The 7,321-nt window shown below is 33.4% G+C and overlaps 1 pseudogene; it reads left to right on the forward strand.

Moving 5' to 3' along the window:
• The first annotated feature begins 1,129 nt into the window (after window positions 1-1,129).
• Window positions 1,130-2,845, forward strand: LOC136977559 (SCAN domain-containing protein 3-like; annotated as a pseudogene).
• Window positions 2,846-7,321: the final 4,476 nt, after the last annotated feature.

Here is a 7,321-nt window from a genome sequence, read left to right on the forward strand (position 1 = left end):
AGCATATTATCAATGTGTTGGTGCTATGAACTAAAAAAAATAAAAAATAGAGATACGTCACTTTAAAAATAAAATCCTAAAAGCATCGGAAAACACATATTTCCGATGGTTATAAGAACCGAGACACCGCTCTTCTATCCGTTTCCAGGCGGGTTCGCCCACATGCAGATACACCCAGAGTGATGATATCATTGCTCCAATCCCATCACATACACCCGTACAAATACAGGTGTATTTGTACGTTGAAGCAGACAGTACAAATACAGGTGACATCGTAATGTATTTATGCGGACCATTCACACATGTGTACAGAGCAGCTAGTGTGTAGAGAGCAGTTGTTCTGTTAAAAGCTGCTACTGTGTTTTAAAGCAGCAGTATTGGAGGTAAAACGACACTTCATGAATTATAATTACTGGGTAAATGTAAAATCATGTACTGTAAAATCATCAATTACCGCAAAAAAATATCTGTACCATGGAAACTTAATCTGGATGCAGATTGGTCTTTTTATATTCAGCTGTGGTTGATGTAAATATTACCCCGTTGTGATAGTAACAGATATGTAAAAAAACAATACGGAGAATGGTAAATCATAGGAAAGTTTAATGAATTGTATTGATTGAACTATGCCATGTATCATCTTTTGTATTATTAAAACTATTGATATACAGTAGAGCGTCGATAAGTGGAACGTCGGTAAGTGGAATGGCCGGAAAGTGGAACGATTTTCAGTCGGACTGTGTCGTGTTGAATCGAATGTTTTTGATACTAAATTTACTTCTAAAGTATAATTTTCACGTTTTTTATATTCTTTAATATATTTATTTTGTTTGTACAAAATGCAGAAATAATTTTTAACGATACGATAGCCTCGATGATTATTATAAAAATTTTCGTTAGGCTTAAAATCGACGAAAATTCAACACGAAGCGACACGCAACGGAGAAAAATTCAACAGGAAGCGATACGCAACGGAGAAAAATTTGAACATTGGACAGGTTAATGTATTTTTTCGTACAAAGTCGGAAACTGGAACAAATCATTAACTGGAAGGACCCCAGTCCCCAATTGGTTCCACTTATCGACGCTCTACTGTACATTATTTTCATTAGCATACTATTCCATGACAATGGATCGTGTAGAGAAGAACGTTAAGAAAAGAAAATATAGTGACGATTTTTTACAGTATGGTTTTACTTCATTAATTACAGCAGGAATTGAGAAACCGCAATGTGTTATTTGTTCTGAAGTCCTATCAGCCGAATCTATGAAGCCGAACAAACTAAAACGCTATTTTGATAGCAAGCATTCAAGCTTTGTCTACAAGGATAACAACTATTTTAGAAGCAAAGCTGATGGACTGAAGGATGCCAGACTTGACACTGATGGCAAGTACCTCAAACGAAACGTAGCAGCCGTTGAAGCTTCATATTTGGTGGCACTCAGAATCGCCAGAGCTATGAAACCTCACACGATTGCTAAGGATTTACTGTTGCCAGCGGCCAAAGACATTGTTCGAGTTATGATCGGAGACGAATTTGTTACGAAACTGAGTGCAATTTCCTTATCTAACGACACTGTCGCAGAAGAATAAATGCTGATATTCTTGATCAGTAATCCAGGAAATTAAATCTGTACACTTCGAATATTTAGTACCCAGCTTGATGAATCTACAGACGTTGCAAACTGTTCTCAGTTACTGGTTTACCTGAGGTAAATTAATGATGGCAACTTTAGAGACGAATTTATTTTTTGCAAACTTCTTGAAACGATAACTACTGCACGTGATGTATTTCACATAGTTGATTCATTTCTGAAAGAGAATAAGGTTTCTTGGGAAATGGTTTATGGTATTTGCTCAGATAGTGCTCCAGCTAGGCCAGGATGTCAATCTGGATTTCAACGTTTGGTAATAAATGAGTCATCAAAAGTCATCGGAACTCACTGTATGATTCATCAGCAAATATTAGCAACCAAGACGCTGCCACAAGAGTTACAAGAAGTAATGAAAAGTGTCGTAAGTTCTGTCAAGTTTGTAAAGGCGAGCACTTTAAACATTCCACTGTTTTCTCAACTGTGCAACGAGTTTGATGCGCCGAACAATGCTCTACTATTTCACACTGAAGTAAGATGTCTAGACGAAAAGTTCTAAAACGTGTTTTTGAGCTTCGTGATGAACTCAAAACGTTTTTTAATCAGAAAGCAAGACCGCAATTCGAAGCATTTTTTAGAGATAAAAGTGAACTGTAGAAAATAGCTTATTTGGTTGACATTTTTGCCATCTTGAATGAGTTCAATTTAGCACTGCAAGAACCAATGCAACATACCTGGATTTGTCTGAAAAGATCCGATCATTCCAAATGAAACTTCAGCTTTGGCAAAAAAAAAAAAAAAAAAAAAAAAAAATTGAATGAAAATAAGATTTACTTGTTGCCTACTTTATCTGCTTTTCCAAATCTACCTGACACCCCATTTTCACTTGCCATAAACCCATTCACAGTCAAAGTTGAAGGTGTTCCTGAGACAGCACAAGAGGCACAATTGCTGTTAATAAGTTCAATGAACTTATTTCAAACTTAAATTCAAAGAGCTGATTTCTCTACAATGCCAGGTACAAAATTTTGGATCAAGTGTATATTGGAGTCACATCCTGTTCTATATGAGACTGTGTTGTGCGTTTCCAACAACATATCTTTGTGAAACAGGGTATTTCAGCTTGTTGGTTATCAAGTCTGAATACAGAAGTAGACTTGTTGTGGAAGATAATCTTCGTTGTGCTCTTGAAAAGACTTCCTCGAGAATCTCTGATGTGGTGAGAAAGAAGCAATCTCAACTTTCGCACTGACGTTGGCTTTTTACTCATACTATCGGAAAATGTAGCAGTGTAGTTTATTGTCGTTATATTAAGACTGCTACCCATGCTACACCATGTTTCAAGACAAAATTTCATTTATTTGTAATTAGAAATAAATATTTCACAATATATAATTACATATTGTTTTTGTGATTAATCACTATGTTTAATTATGTTCAATTTGCAACAATGAAAATACATCCTGCATATCAAATATTTACGATTCATAACAGTAGCAAATTAAAGTTATGAAGTAGCAACGAAAATAATTTTATAGTTGGGAGTCACCACAAAATGAGGAACTGTATTAAAGGATTGCAACATTAGGAAGGTTGAGAACCACTGAATTAGAGGGAAAACAACAAGAGAACTCCTGTATGCCCTCTTCTCCTGTTTTTTCTCTTCTCTTGCATTTATCACGTCTGTATAATTCGCCGTTTAGATCCTCCTTTCGGACTGATTGCTATCCAAACCAGCGCTTTCTGAGGAAATTTTGCATAGCGTTTAAATTTTATTTGTCGACCAACCTCAGTCCCATACAATAGTACAGTCAGACATCAGTCAAAATAATCTTTATTCTCTGGCGTCGCTTAGGACAGCCAGGCAGAAATACAGAAAAATACATAGTAGATACATGCTAGTTAGTCACACAAGGGATACAGTAAAATGACGGAAAAAAGGAAAAGTAATATAAAATAAATGAATTAAAATAAAAAGAATAAAATTACATAAATGATTAAAAATAAAAAATGAAGAGTAAAAATAAAAGTACACTATAACTAAAGTAACATTATTGTACTGTACATCAAAGTCTAAATGCTGTAATAGCAGAGCAACAAGACTAGAGTGAATCAGATCACATGAAAGCAGGTCAACGGATCCCACATCTAATAGAGTAGAGTGAAACAAATTCCTTTAATAAGTTAAAGTTGCTGTTGCTTTGTAAGAAAAAATCCGGCTTTACTGGCCAGTCTATATTGTTCATTTTGGCATGCTGCATGCACTGATATCTGATGTCATCCAGCATAGGACAGTTGTATAAATAGTGCATGACACCGCACCCCACAGAGCTGACAGCAGTCAGAATTAGAGGTGTGAAACCTTTTCAGGTAAACACGAAAGCGCCCGTGTGCAGTCAAAAATTGGGCTAAATCATGTGTGGGTTGAATCCATTTGCTGTGGATACGTTCCTTGACCTTTGGGATAAAACGACTTGTTATATGTTGCTCTGGGATCTTGTCCCAATCCAGTTGCCAGGTCTCCAAGGCATTGTCCCAGATAAGGTATTTAAGTCTTGACTTGGGAATGAGATTGTACAATAGTACATGTTTTTACTAGTGCAGTCACTTTCAACAACGGTAAAACACGGTTTATCGCCGTAATACCTGCAATCCATTTGAGCCTTGAAATCGCCGTCGCTCATTTTTCGCAGCAGAGTTCTTTGCAATTTGAAAATGTTCTTTGCGATTTGAGAATTTTTTCCCATATATTTTTGAGCTGATTTTCGCTTTCGTGGAACGATATTACGCTCGGATAATATGTTTTAATGTAGTAATAATAGTTTAATAAAAAGATAATATCAGCACTATTCGCCAGATACAATCTCTTATTTTTGTAACCTTCAAAAAGGGTTTATAGGCAAATAAACAAATTTGTTATGACTTTCCAATCCGACGTTTATCAGAGATCAAAAACCGCTCAGAAGACAATAAGAAATGCATATAAATAAAGATTTGTAAATTAAAATTGTCACCTGAGATCAAAAATTTTAATTTATTAAAATTTTTGATCTCAGGTGAACTCGTATTGAAAAGACATAACAAATTTGTTTATTTGCCTACAAATCTCTTTTTGGTGGTACAAAAATAGTAATGACAGATTTTGAACTTTCTTCCAAGTCTTCGTAGTGACTGTCTGATTTTTCCAATCATTCTCTTTATAAACATTCCATTTTTTAATCGGTTATTTTAATTCTCTTTTTCTCACATCTAGCAACAATCTTAACATTTTCCAGCTTTTTTATAATGCTCTAAAGAGTCTAAACCATCCCTTTTGCTATTTCCATATCTACATAACGCTTAACTGTGAAACTACTTTCCGTAAAATTCTCTAACTACGATTTTTCTGTGCTCTTCATTGAGCTGCTCCATTATGTTTATGTTTTGGAAGATTGTTTCTATGATAATCTGAATTTAAATCTACGATGGCCAAGCGGCAATCTGTCAGATTTATTTTTAAAAAGATACCAAAACTTGCCTGCCAAAACTCTGAACAGTTTCAGTTTACACAAGTAAATATACTAATCTCGTTCTAACTTATATCTTACATTTAAGCCAATATTATACGTACAATTGTTTACAGCAATTGTATGTAAACAGCATACATAGCAAGCATGGCTTAATAAGTTAAAAAATCAAATGTTTCTGTTCTGATTTGATGTTTTATGGATGTTTACGTTTACTATAGTCTCGAAAATCTTAAGATTATCAGACGACTTTTGTTTCTTGTGTATAATACTGTAGAAGTATAGATAATGAGTTTAACTTGTAATAGGTCTAAAATAAGAGTAGAATCTGGTAGAGAGCTTGTCAATATACTGTTCACCAACTAACCCACACCTACAAAGTTGAGATGCTGAGTTATCAGAAAATTATATGTTGTTTTTCTGAATCTATTATTTTGCTCGTTATTAAGTTGTTTGGTATGATAAGAAAACACCAGTTCAGTCACTTGTTAAAAATAAAATTTATTTTTACAGTCACAGCTTCCAGAACTTTTTCCCCATCTCACTCTCATTTACTCTATGACTTATGTTTATTTTGCACCTGTTCTGTTCCTCTTCAGTTTAATATATTGTTTTATTTTATATTCTTATGTCTTAAAAACTAATAAGCTACGTTATGAAAAATGATGCATTTTTATATTCCACCCTTTTAAAAATCCTGCGCAAAGACATTTCAAATTTTTATCAAGAAGAATAGTACACGAATAAAACATTTTTACGGAGTGTATTATGGAGACATTATTTATACATAGTAAGCATGGCTTTCAATTATCACAATATGTTAGTACAAGGCGCTACTTTTTAGTTTATATTATACGGTAATTACACGTGTTCACTAATTAACCTGGTTCACCATCTCACCTTCATTTCCCCCATAAAATATACTAGTTTTTTAACATTGTAACAATGTTTCTGTCTAAATTGCCAAGTAGGAAGAGTTCAACAACTAAAAATCGCCGTGTGCACGACCTTGATTGTAAAACTGAAATTAATAATTTATCATCTGATTTAAATATGGTTACGCGCATTTAATAAAGTTTTAAATATTTATAAAGTTTAGCGCAATAAATAAAATTGCCTGTTTTATGAAATTAAGTTTATATTTTAGTCTAGATTTTTTATCTATCGGATTTATTTATAGATTAATTTAGTGAAAATTTAGGGTTGCTGATAACTTAGTAGCTTCAGAGAAAGAATCTGTTGAATAATTATATATTATTCATTTTTTACTATAAATTATTCTATTCTACAAATAATAAAATTAATATCACATTTAATTTTATATATTACCGTATCTAAAACAGATTTTTGTTGTTTATGCATGACTATTAAATTAATGTTTTTATATAAAGGCAAGTTTCTTCTTTCTTCGAAAAATTGTTCTTCGATGAAGAACATCGATTTTTAAACTGAATTGGGACTTTTCTAAATTCGTAATCTATTTTTAAAATCTCTGAAAAGATTTCAATGGAATTCCCAAATATCTGAAGAACTATTCGAATTTTAGAAAGGTAAAGAGAGAAAAATAATAAACAGTAAAGAGCATTTATTTTTCAATGTAATTTCCATTTACATCAAGCATTTCTTCCATCGACATACGAATGCATCAATACTGACAGAACAGAGCAATTTGTCCTGACGTCTAGCTGGTGCAACACCCGTTTTAAGATCATTTTCCAATTGGAGTCATTTGTAGATCAATGGACCAAACAGATGAAAGTTCGATGACGCTAAATCGGGACTACAGGGAGATGTAGAGGAACTTCCCAACTGAATGTTTCCAGTTTACCGCTGGTTTTCCTGGCGATAAGTTCATGGGCATCGGCTAGTCATAATTATTAAAATCAGGCTAATCGAACTAATATCAGATACTTTACAGTACTACTTAATGAGGCAGAGAATAGAATTTTTCGACACTCTTCAGGGAATTAATTATAAGATTCAAACTACAAAACCCGATCAAGTGGGGTAAATGACCCCAGCGGACGTCGGTAGGTGTGTGGTCATGCATTAAATACCATAGGAAATTCAATAAAATTAGAACTTATATTTGTATTAAACACAATACAATTAGATACCTAATTTTCTATTGTATAACAACGATGAAGGATAGTTATATCTAATATATATATAACTATAAATGCTGAAAATTGCATTATTGATTTTTATTAAATTATAATAAA

This window comes from Centruroides vittatus, unplaced genomic scaffold, assembly GCF_030686945.1.
Source record: "Centruroides vittatus isolate TY-2023 unplaced genomic scaffold, ASM3068694v2 contig_460, whole genome shotgun sequence".
Lineage (NCBI taxonomy): Eukaryota > Metazoa > Arthropoda > Arachnida > Scorpiones > Buthidae > Centruroides > Centruroides vittatus.